This window comes from Pan paniscus, chromosome X (genome assembly GCF_029289425.2).
Source record: "Pan paniscus chromosome X, NHGRI_mPanPan1-v2.0_pri, whole genome shotgun sequence".
Taxonomy (NCBI): Eukaryota; Metazoa; Chordata; class Mammalia; order Primates; family Hominidae; genus Pan; species Pan paniscus.
Window position 1 is genome coordinate 152,420,421 of NC_073272.2, and position 13,098 is coordinate 152,433,518.

Genomic DNA, 13,098 nt, shown 5'->3' on the forward strand with positions numbered 1-13,098 from the left:
TTTATCTATTCATCTGTTCATGGCCACTTAGGTTGCTACCAAATCTTGGCTATTGTGAACAGTGCTGCAACAAACATGGGAGTGCAGATATCTCTTCAATATATTGATCTCCTTCTTTTGGGTTATATACCCACAAGTGAGGTTACTGGATCATATTGTAGTTCTATTCTTAGATTTTTGAGGAACTTCTGTATCATTTTTGATCATGTAATTTACATTCCCACCAACAATGTACAAGAGTTCCCTTTTCTCTGTATTAATGCCGGCACTTATCTTTCATCTTTTTTATAAAAGCCTGTCTTACAGGTGTGAGGTGATATATCATTGCTATGTTATGAATATAGTTTGTCTAGCCCTACCAAGCTTATACTGAGATCTGATGCCCAGTGTGGCAGTGTTGGGAGGTGGGGTCTAGTGAAAGATGTTTGGGTCATGGGGGCAGATCCCTCATTAATGACTTAGTGCTGTTCTAGCAGTAGTGAGTGAATTCTTTATCTCTCAAGTCTGGATTGGTTCTTGGGGAAATAGATTCGTTCCTAGGAGAGTGAATTGTTATAAAGCTAGGACACCCCTCAGATTTGATCTCCTTTTGCACATGCCGGCTTCCCCTTTGACTTTCTCTGTCACATTTCAGCACAACACAAAAGCCCTGACCAGCAGCCAGTGGATGCTGACACCATGCTTCTTGCATGGCATACAGAACTGTGGACTAAATAAACTTCTTTTCTTTATGAATTACCCAGCCTCAGGTATTCCTTTATAGAAACACAAAATTAGCTAAGACACTGATTGTGCTTTTAATTTGCATTTCCCTGAAGAGTAGTGATGCTGAGTATTTTTTTCATGTACTTGTTTGCCATTTGCATATGTTCTTTTGAGAAATGTCTGTTCAAGTTCTTTGCCCATTTTTTGATCCAGTTATTTGTTTTCTTGCTATTGAGTTGTGTGAGTTCCTTATGTATTTTGGACACTAACCTCTTATCAGATGCATGGTTTGTAAATATTTTCTCTCATTCAGGGGGTTGTCTCTTCTTAATATATTTAAGCATTTATTTAGTCATATTGATACTTGTTTCTTTTTTATTATATATACTTTAAGTTCTGAGGTACATGTGCAGAACGTGGAGGTTTGTTACATAGGTGCCATGGTGGTTTGCTGCACCCATCAAACTGTCATCTACATTAGGTATTTCTCCTAACGCTATCCCTCCCCTAACCCCCCCACCCACCAACGGGCCCTGGTGTGTGATGTTCCCCTCCCTGTGTCCATATGTTCTCATTGTTCAGCTCCCACTTATGAGTGAGAACATGCGGTGTTTGGTTTTCTGTTCTTGTGTTAGTTTGCTGAGAATGATGGTTTCCAGCATCATCTATGTCCCTGCAAAGGACATGAACTTATTGTTTTTTATGGCTGCATAGTATTCCATGGTGCCTATGCGCCACATTTTCTTTATCCAGTCTATCATTGATGGGCATTTGGGTTGGTTCCAAGTCTTTGCTAACATGAACAGTGCCGCAATAAACATACGTGTGCAATCTATCCATCTGACAAAGGGTTAACATCCAGAATCTACAAAGAACTTAAACAGATTTACAAGAAAAAAACAAATAACCCCATCAAAAAGTGGGCAAAGGATATTAACAGACACTTCTCAAAAGAAGACATTTATGCAGCCAACAAACATATGAAAAAAAGTTCATCATCACTGGTTATTAGAGAAATGCAAATCAAAACCACAATGAGATACCATCTCACACCAGTTAGAATGGTGATCATTAAAAAGTCAAGAAACAACAGATGCTGGAGAGGATGTGGAGAAACAGGAATGCTTTAACACGGTTTGTGGGAGTGTAAATTAGTTCAACCATTGTGGAAGACAGTGTGGCGATTCCTGAAGGATCTAGAACTAGAAATATCATTTGACCCAGCAATCCCATTACTGGGTATATACCCAAAGGATTATAAATCATTCTACCATAAAGGGAGTTGCCTCTTTAATGTGTTGTTTCTTTGCTGTGCAGAGACTTTTTAATTTGATGGCATCTTGTCTATTTTTGCTTTTGTTGCCTGTGCTTTTGGGGTCATAGACAAAAAAGTATTGCCCAGGCCACTGTCATAGAGCTTTTTCTCATGTTTTTTTCTAGTTGTTTTATAGTTGTAGGTCTTATGTTTAAGTCTCTAATCTATTGGAGCTGATTTTTTAATATGGTGTGAGATGAGGGTTCAATTTCATTCTTTGGCATGTGTATATTCAGTTTTCCCAACACTATTTATTAAAGAGACCATCCTTTACCCATTGCATGTTCTTGGCACCTTTGTCAAAAATCAAAGGACCATAAATATATGGGCTTATTTCTGGGATCCTTTTCCTGTTCCATTGGTCGATGTGTCTCTTTTTATGCCAGTACCATATTGTTTTGATTGATTACAATTGCTTTATAATAGACTTTGAAATCAAGGACAGTGATGCCTTCACATTTGTTCTTTTTGCTCAAGATTATTTTGGCTATTCTGGATCTTTTGTAGTATCATGTAAATTTAACGATTTTTTTTCAACACCTTAATACCAAAGCTAGACAAGAACACACACACATACAAAGAAAATTACAGGCCAGCCAGGCATGGTGGCTCACACCTGTAATCCCAGCACTTTGGGAGGCCGAGGCAGGCGGATCACACGAGGTCAGGAGATCGAGACCATCCTGGCTAACACGATGAAACCCCGTCTCTACTGAAAATACAAAAAAAATTAACTAGGCGTGGTGGCGGGTGCCTATAGTTCCAGCTACTCGGGAGGCTGATGCAGGAGAATGATACGAACCTGGGAGGTGGAACTTGCAGTGAGCCAAGATCATGCCACTGCACTCCAGCCTGGGTGACAGAGTGAGACTCCATCTCAAAAAAAAAAAAAAAGAAAAGAAAAGAAAATTACAGGCCAATATCCCTGATAAATATAGATTCAAAACCATTCAACAAAACATTAGCAAAGCAAATTCAATAACACACTGAAAGAATCATTTACCATGATCAACTGGGATTTATGTCTACTAGAATGCAAAGATGGTTTAACACATGCAAATCAAAAATTTATGATACTCCATATTAAGAAAGCAAAGGGTAAAATCCCTATGATCATCTCAATCAATTTAGAAAAAGAATGTGACAAAATTCAACACTCTCTTGATTACAAAAAAAAAAACCCTTGATAAAGGCCATACATGCCAAACCTGCAGCTAAAATCATTCTCGACAGCGAAAAGTTAAAAGTTTTTCCTCTAATATCAGAAACAAGACAAGGATGCCCACCCTTGCCACTTCTTTTCAGCTTAGTAAAAGAATTTCTAGCCAGAGCAATTAAGCAAGAGAAAGAGTTAAAAAGCATTCTCAATGGAAAGGAAGAGGAGAAATTGTCTCTGGTTACTGATGACATGATTTTTATATGTGGAAAACCCTACAGACTCCACCACAGAAAAAAAAAAAAAGAAAAAGAAAAACCTATCCAAGCTGATTAACAAACTCAGTAAAGTTGAAGGATACAAAATACCCTTACAAAAATCAGGAGCCTTTCTACATACTATGAACGAACTACCCAAAAAGAAAAATCAAGAAAACAACCCCATTTATAACAGCAATAAAAATAATATATTGGGTGTAAATTCAGCCAAGTAGGTAAAAGACCTGTATGCTAAAAACTATAGAACACTGATTAAAGACATTGAAGAAAACACAAATAAATGGAAAGATAGCTCATGTTCATAAATTGAAAGAATTAATGTTTTTCAATCTCCATACTACCCAAAGCGATCTACAGATTTAATGAAAACCTTACCAAAATACCAATGACATTTTTCAGAGAAATAGAAAAAAGACTATTAAAAAAAATTAATTAGCACAGAGGGTATTGGTGCCAGAAGAGATAAACAAATGGCATTGAATAGAGAGTTCAGAAACAGATATAGGTTTATAAGACAATTGATTTGTGACTAAAGTAGCATCAAAGACTTTCTGGCAAATACAGGCTTTTCAATAAATGGTTTTAGGACAATTTGCTATTTTCAAAATTTATACAAAATTAAATTGTAACCTTACCCATAGTATACAAAAATGTATTACAGGTGGATTGAAGATCTAAATATGAAAGGCAAAATGATAAAGCCTGTACAATAGAAATGAACTTCTTCACAGAGTAAGAGAATATTTCTTAAACTTACACAAAGTGATAACCTATAAAGGAAGCAACTGTTAAAACAGACTACATTAAAATTCAGATCTCTGTTCATTAAAAGATGCAAGAAAGTGAGTAAACAACAAATACCGAATGGTAGACGTTTGTCACACATCGTACGTATATCTGATAAAGAAACATTATCCAAAGAATTCCTACAACATCATAAGAAAAAGAGAGAAAATCCAATGGAAAAATGGACAAAAGACTTAAAAAGGCACTTCACAAAAAAGGAAGGTCAAATTGTCATTAACCATAAGAAAAAGTGTTTGCCTCATTAATAATCATGATAATGAAAATTAGAAATTTAGAAATTAGAAATTAGAAAATAAGCTCTCACCACAAACTAAGTGATTGACAAAAAAATTTAAAGTCTCATAATACAAAGTTTGGCAAGAATAATGAAGCAGAAGAGATCTCTTACACTTCAGGTAGGAGTATAAAATGGTAGAAACTCTTTGGAGAAAAGTTTGGCATTAGACTATAAATTTGATGATACACATATACATGATGAACTATTTCTACTGTTAGACATATATGTTAAAGAAACATATATTAATGCACCAGGATAATTGTTAAAGCATGTTCATAGAAACACTGTTCTGTAAAAACAGAACTGGAAACAATCTGAAGGTCTATCTTACAATAGAATGAATACATTGTGCTGTATTCATACAAAGGAATACCATACCACAATGAAACAGAATGAACTACAATTACATGCAACAACCTGTACACATCTCACAAACCTAACGTTAAATTCACAAGCAAGAAGCCACAAAGGTTGTGAAAATTTTCTCCCATTTTGTAGGTTGCCTGTTCACTCTGATGGTAGTTTCTTTTGCTGTGCAGAAGCTCTTTAGTTTAATTAGATCCCATTTGTCAATTTTGGCTTTTGTTGCCATTGCTTTTGGTGTTTTAGACATGAAGTCCTTGCCCATGCCTATGTCCTGAATGGTAATGCCTAGGTTTTCTTCTAGGGTTTTTATGGTTTTGGGTCTAACGTTTAAGTCTTTAATCCATCTTGAATTAATTTTCGTATAAGGTGTAAGGAAGGGATCCAGTTTCAGTTTTCTCCATATGGCTAGCCAGTTTTCCCAGCACCATTTATTAAATAGGGAATCCTTTCCCCATTGCTTGTTTTTGTCAGGTTTGTCAAAGATCAGATAGTTGTAGATATGCGGCGTTCTTTCTGAGGGCTCTGTTCTGTTCCATTGATCTATATCTCTGTTTTGGTACCAGTACCATGCTGTTTTGGTTACTGTAGTACAGTTTGAAGTCAGGTAGCGTGATGCCTCCAGCTTTGTTCTTTTGGCTTTGGATTGACTTGGCGATGTGGGCTCTTTTTTGGTTCCATATGAACTTTAAAGTAGTTTTTTCCAATTCTGCGAAGAAAGTCATTGGTAGCTTGATGGGGATGGCATTGAATCTATAAATTACCTTGGGCAGTATGGCCATTTTCATGATATTGATTCTTCCTACCCATGAGCATGGGATGTTCTTCCATTTGTTTGTATCCTCTTTTATTTCATTGAGCAGTGGTTTGTAGTTCTCCTTGAAGAGGTCCTTCACGTCTCTTGTAAGTTGGATTCCTAGGTATTTTATTCTCTTTGAAGCAATCGTGAATGGGAGTTCACTCATGAATTTTCGCAACCTACTCATCTGACAAAGGGCTAATATCCAGAATCTACAATGAACTCAAACAAATTGACAAGAGAAAAACAAACAACCCCATCAAAAAGTGGGCGAAGGACATGAACAGACACTTCTCAAAAGAAGACATTTATGCAGCCAAAAAACACATGAAAAAATGCCCACCATCACTGGCCATCAGAGAAATGCAAATCGAAACCACAATGAGATACCATCTCACACCAGTTAGAATGGCGATCATTAAAATGTCAGGAAACAACAGGTGCTGGAGAGGATGTGGAGAAATAGGAACACTTTTACACTGTTGGTGGGACTGTAAACTAGTTCAACCATTGTGGAAGTCAGTGTGGCGATTCCTCAGGGATCTAGAACCAGAAATACTTTTTGACCCAGCCATCCCATTACTGGGAATATACCCAAAGGACTATAAATCATGCTGCTATAAAGACACATGCACATGTATGTTTATTGTGGCACTATTTACAATAGCAAAGATTTGGAACCAACCCAAATGTCCGACAATGATAGACTGGATTAAGAAAATGTGGCACATATACACCATGGAATACTATGCAGCCATAAAAAATGATGAGTTCATGTCCTTTGTAGGGACATGGATGAAATTGGAAATCATCATTCTCAGTAAACTATCGCAAGCACAAAAAATCAAACACCGCATATTCTCACTCATAGGTGGGAATTGAACAATGAGAACACTTGGACACAGGAAGGGGAACATCACACTCTGGGGACTGTTGTGGGGTGTGGGGAGGGGGGAGGGATAGCTTTAGGAGATATACCTAATGCTAAATGACGAGTTAATGGGTGCAGCACACCAGCATGGCACATGTATACATGTGTAACTAAGCTGCACATTGTGCACATGTACCCTAAAACTTAAAATATAATAATAATAAAAAAAAGAAGCCACAAAGGAAAATCATGATTCCATTCATATAAAGTTCAAAAACAGCAAAACTAAACTGTATTTTGTTATACATATAATAAAGCTATTTTTAAAAGTAAGATTAAGGATAGTGGAAGTAAAGTGGGAAAGAAAAGGTTGAAATTAGAAATAAGTTCATTACAGGCTTCTGGAGTACCCACAATGTTATAGCTGTTGACTTAGTGGTTCTACAGGTGTTCACTTCTTAATTATTCTAAAACAGCGTGCATCTTTGTGTGATAATTATATTTACATATATAGTGTTTCATATTTTTAAACTAAAACACAGAAAAATAAGTCCTATGCACAGTTGAATAATAAAAATTTCAGACTGTTGATTACATTGATATATATCCTTAAAAACTTAGTCTTAAGATTGATTGAAGAAATTCAATTAAAGCAACAAGGCACCACTCCACCTATCAAATGAACAAAAGCTTTTTAAAAAAATGCTAAACAATTCTGTTGAAGATAGGACGAGACAAGAATTCCATATATCTGCTAGTGTGAGCGTAAATCTATGCTTCCTTCCTTGTAAACAATCTGGCAGCATGAATAAAAAGCCTGTAAAAAAAATCCATGCTTTGACTCAGTAACTGCACTTCTAGGAATCTACTGGACAGAAAAAAACCAAAGATTCAAAAAAGTCATGTTCAAATACATTTTCTGCAATATAACAGTATATTAGTTAAATTTTAAAAAATAAATTGAAGGTGCATACTAACAGAATGGTTAAATAAACAATGGTCGTTGATACATCTAAATATTATACAGGTGAAAATTACATTTTAGAACTATTTTATGTGGAAAAATGTACATGATATATTAATATATTTGAAAGTCAGGATATATAACCCAGAAATATAAGTTTTCAATCAAAGAGATAGAGTGTCTTGTCCAATGTCATAACACAATGAAAACAGAGAATGGAATTCAAACAAATATTATCAAAGAGAATAACTATAGCACAGGAGCGTTCAATCAATGAGTGCCCACCTGATCATGGTGTATTTTCTATGTATGATCATCAAAGTGGACAAATAAACATTCTTAAGAGCATTACCATTGAACTGCATAACTTAGTGGTCCATAATAATAATCAGTAGCCAACTATAGATTCTCACCCTGCATGTGTTCAGATAACCCTGACCATAAATGAGCCGATATTCACAATGCTTAAGTTGACAACCACTGTTTATGAGAAGATATCACTATTCCAAGAACACTACTATTTAGAATGAATACTAAATTTGCAATGGTCAATAAGTAGATATCCATAGTGAAGTAAGGATGTTTTCACCAATAATATGAAGTCATTAAATCATGAAACATGTCATAATAGTGCTGGAGCACACAAGTATAGGATGGTTATTATTCAGGCAGATACTGCATATATTTTTAAAATTATGAAACAAATGGATTTGCTTCAGGATCAGATGCAACCGTGCAAAAGATTATACTAATACATGCTCAAGCACACAGGGTACATGAACAGCTATCACTTAAGTTTGAAAAATTCATTATAATGGACACTCAAACAACTCTGCCACATGTGCTGCAAGGCATGCAACAGTAGACATTTGGAGATGAAAAAGGAAAAGAATGGTAATGGAAGAGCAGGCAAATGTGGTATATGAGCTAACCATCTAGGGCTTATAATACTTCATTCTTAGTACTATAGTAGACAATCATAGTTCAGGCATAGATACACATAGTAAATATGCACAACTCTACAACTTAAGACAGAAGGAGATGTCACTAATGATCTGCTTACTGAAGTATATGTGTTGCATGACTTAAACACACACAAGGCATAGAAAGTAGTAGCTTTGGTCCAGAAGTAGAGGGTAATGGTATAAAAAAGAAAACCTCAAGAAGACCATAGCACATAAATATCCATCAACAGCGTTTTATAATTTGACCATGATACATAACAAACAACCTCAGATTATGAATTGAAACTTACGAAACAGGAGGAAGTAGCCATGATGCAGAAATAAATGGACATAGTACAGGTGCAATCACAAATACTGTGTTATGTGATACACAGAACATGAATTTTTAAAAATGGCTTTGGTCCAGGAGCTGAAGGAATTAATGCAAATGGAGATCTCACGGCACATTCCCAGACAACCATGCTGCGTGATGAAGCGGCACTACTAGAGGCTGAGGATTTGACCGTGATGCATAATCAGAAAGCCCTGCACCATGAGCTGACAGCAGCTATATAAGAGGAGATAGCAATGATTCAAGAACACATCTATGCAGCCTAAGTGCAGACAGTAATTGATATATGAAGGAATGTAGCAGATGGCAATGATGCAAAAGGAGATCATGAATACCATATGATCGCAATGTACCCTAAGACAACTGCAAAATGAGCTCTTGACTATGTTATGAGAAGATGATATAGAAGGAGACAACACTGATGGAGGGGAAGAATACCTCAGTGCCGGACCTAAAAACCATCATGCATCAGCTAATACATAGTCCAATACACAGAAGATGGCATTTTCAGTGCAGGATCAAACTATAATGGCTCATGCTTAGAAAACTGTGATTTTTTATATACGGTACATGGAAGGGAAGCATGGTAAATGATAAAAAAATATATAGGAGCAGAGAGACATCGTTTAGAGCTTGTTCACATGGATAAGATTTGAGATTAAAAAAATACAACACAGGAACGAAGATTTGGGGGCAAAGTAAACAGCAATAGTAAAAAGTAAAACAACACAGTATATATTTAAATAGCAATGTGGTATGAACAAACATTCCTGGTGTTTGAACTTCTAATATACAATCAGTTTTCAACTTCTTTGCCTTTGGTTTGAATGTCCTCCCGTAGCTCAGAGTAATTTGATCGTCTGAAGCCTTCTTCTCTCAGCTCGTCAAAGTCATCAATCAGATAACTATAAAGTGTATGCTGAGAGTAAGGACACAGAGCTAAAGGATATGATACAGAAACTGACAGCAATGACAGGAAACCATAAAAAGGGAATTCAAATGAAATAAATTTGATACATAAACTTATTTCAATAACATGAATGATGGCTATCTCATTACAACAGTAGACACAATTATGCCTTATGCAGAAAACCATGGTATGTGAGCACATTAGATAACTATGGTGATGCACATACAAGTATGTTTGAGGAAAAATTAGAAATGGTAGGTCAAGAAAGCCGTAGACTGGTACTTACCGAGAGGGGCATGTTACAATATTTTCAAAATAAGATGGCATGAAATAGTCCAGGAGCAGATGGCAATGGCCCTATAGATGACATCAAGGCAAATGGTTGTACAACATTTGCGCATTATAAAGCCACCACCAGTGCTTAACCATTAGACTATAACGCACACCAAGATAATCCCAGAACATAGGCTGCCAACCATGATAGAGAATGAAGAAAAAATTCTAATATAATAATGATGACAACGATGATGAGGATATTATTAAAAATTGTAATTATTTAGAACTTATTATATACCAAGCACTAAGCACTTTAAAAAAACAAGCATATGAGGTAGATGTTATTATTTTAGGGAAAAACAGAAAAAAAGTGATTTGTATATAATGCAGTCTACCCTTATTATATATCAGTGGTGCTATGCTACCTCTAATGGATATGGTAAATTTAAAAACACATGCTTAACAGAGGAATTAATGGCTATATTGCTGATAGAGACAATAATTCCTGTTGCATAAATAAATATATAGTCCATTGCCAGACATTCTTGGTGTATGAGCAGTCACCACAATAGTCAGAACATTTGACCACAGGCACACTCAGATAATCCTGCAATATGAACTGACATTCAGGATGGCAGAAGCACAGGCAAACACGATACTGTCAAAATTAACAAACTGTTATTCATGATACAGATGATTCCATCCTTTTATCAGTTCAGGAGTAGACAATGACAACTGCATTTTTACACAATCATAGTGTATGAGCGAAAGTCTATAGTACAACCCCATACACAATATATGAGCAGAAATTCCTTACGCGTGCTCAGTCTACCATGGAGAATGAGCCAATACTTACACATAAAAGAAAACAGACATGACACAAAGAAAACAGCCACATAGTTGAAATTGTACGGATGATCACAATATATAATCGAAAAGCCACAATACGGGAAAGAATTCCTTGGTTTAGGAGGAGATGGCAATGGTAGGAGACACCATGACATGCGCTCCAATGATCACATGGAAGAAAAACTACCACTGGTGTTTGAGAATTTAACCACAATACACACCAATATACACTGAAAGGTGAGCTATCAATTATGATACAGGTACAGGTGGAAATAGAATAGTAGTCAACTACTGTGCTATTCTTTCTCAGAAAGACACGATGAATAATGAAATACAACACAGCAATGAATGCCTTTGCCAAAGGAGTAAAGGGTATATGTGCAAAAGGAAAAACCAAGGTATAACATCAGACGACCATGCTGAATGGACAGCCACCACCAGTAATTTAGCATGTGACTAAGGTACACAACCAGACATTCTCAGAATGCAAGCTAAAAGTCATGATAAAGAATAAAGAGACATAATACAAATAATATAACAATATCAGCAAATACTTATCATTTACATGTGTCAGGCACTAATCTAAGCATTCTACATGTGCATCTTTGAATCCTCACAACTCTATGAGGTATTATTATTTATTTTACAGTTTAGAAAACAGAAACAGAAGGGTGAAATGACTTCCTCAAGAATTTCAAACTATTAAATAGGAGAACTGGGATTTAAGTCCAAGCAGTGAGCATTGTGCACATACACTGACGGTGCCATGCTTCCTCATATGGATGTGATACAAGATTAGAAACACAGAGCACAGGAACAAATGGCTTTGGTCCAGAAGCAGACGGCAATGTAGCAAAAGTAGACACCGTAGCACATGCTCAAACATCCGTGGTGCATGAGCAGCCACCACAGGAGTCTGAGCATTTGACCACGATGCACACTCAGGTTCTGCAACAGAAGCTGACATCCAATATGTAGGAGTAGATACTGAGGACGAAGAAGGAGGCAAACACACTGTGTGACAAAAAATCACGGTGCACAAAATGATATTCATGGTACAGAAAATTCCATTTTTAGTACAATGTAGACAACGATGGTGCATTTTCACAAATCATGATGAATGAGCAGAAGACCGTAGCTAAAGGGCATAAGCACATTCATACAACCATGGAAAATTAGCCAGGGCTCACTTAGAGCCAAGAGACATCTTATGAGAAAATAATCATAAGTGGAGACCTCATAGATGGATATAGTACAAGATCAAAACATCTCAATACATGAATGATTATTTCAAATGTAGGTGGCAAAGGTGCATAGAGGACCCACCGTGTAACATGTTCAGACAAAAGTTGATGAAAGCCATTAGTGATATTTGACTGTTTGATCTTGACTTACACAGGTACACAAAAGTAGTTTACACTATTACGTAGCATTTATGCCAAAGGCGCTAAGAGGCATAGATACAGCACACAAACTTGTTTTCGGAGAATAAAACCATGCTGTGGTGCTTACTTAGACAGATATTGTGCCTTATACAAGAGCCACGGTACAGGGGTAAACAGCTTTGTCCATGAGTAGATGTCAGATATGTCAAAAGAGACCTGACACCATATGCTCAGATGACCATTGCATGAACAGCCACCACTAGTATTTGGGCATTTGACTATGATGGCTACCTACACAATCCCACGACATAAAGTAAAAGAATGATACAGGAGCAGGTAGACATGAAACCATGATTACCAAAACGGATATGGTTGGTGATTAAAAATCATTATTTTCTTTAGTCTGGGAGAAGATGGCAATGATTAAACGGGTGAAGTTATGATATATGCTGAAACAGCCATGTTGCATGAACAGCCATCACATCATAGGCATTTAAGCATTTGACTGATGTACAATTAGAAAGCCCAGTGACATGAGATAACATCTGTCTTTTTGGAACAGATAAACAATGTGCAGAAAAAGGCAGAAGTGATCTAAGAGTAGAGAGCCATAGAATATGAGTAAATACTAAACTCACATACACGATGCATGAAACACTATTTCCCTGTAAAGCAGTAGACAATGAAGGTTCCTGCTCAGAAACCATGGGGTATGAGCAGACAAGCATGCTGCATGCTCAGACAACCATGGTGCATGAGCAAAAACCTACAATATAAAAGCAGGTGGGTGTGATACAAGAGTGAATAACACAATGAGGAATATGCCCAGATGGACAGGACATATGAA

General features: G+C 36.5%; 1 protein-coding gene and 1 non-coding gene across 2 annotated transcripts in view; both read right to left on the reverse strand.

The window, feature by feature from the left end:
- Positions 1-13,098, reverse strand: part of GABRA3 (gamma-aminobutyric acid type A receptor subunit alpha3) — a 261,093-nt gene that overhangs the window by 190,646 nt on the left and 57,349 nt on the right. The gene's annotated exons all lie outside the window — the stretch shown is intronic.
- Positions 11,726-11,806, reverse strand: MIR105 (microRNA mir-105). Its single transcript, NR_106560.1, has one exon. It is a non-coding gene; the product is annotated as a microRNA mir-105 (primary transcript).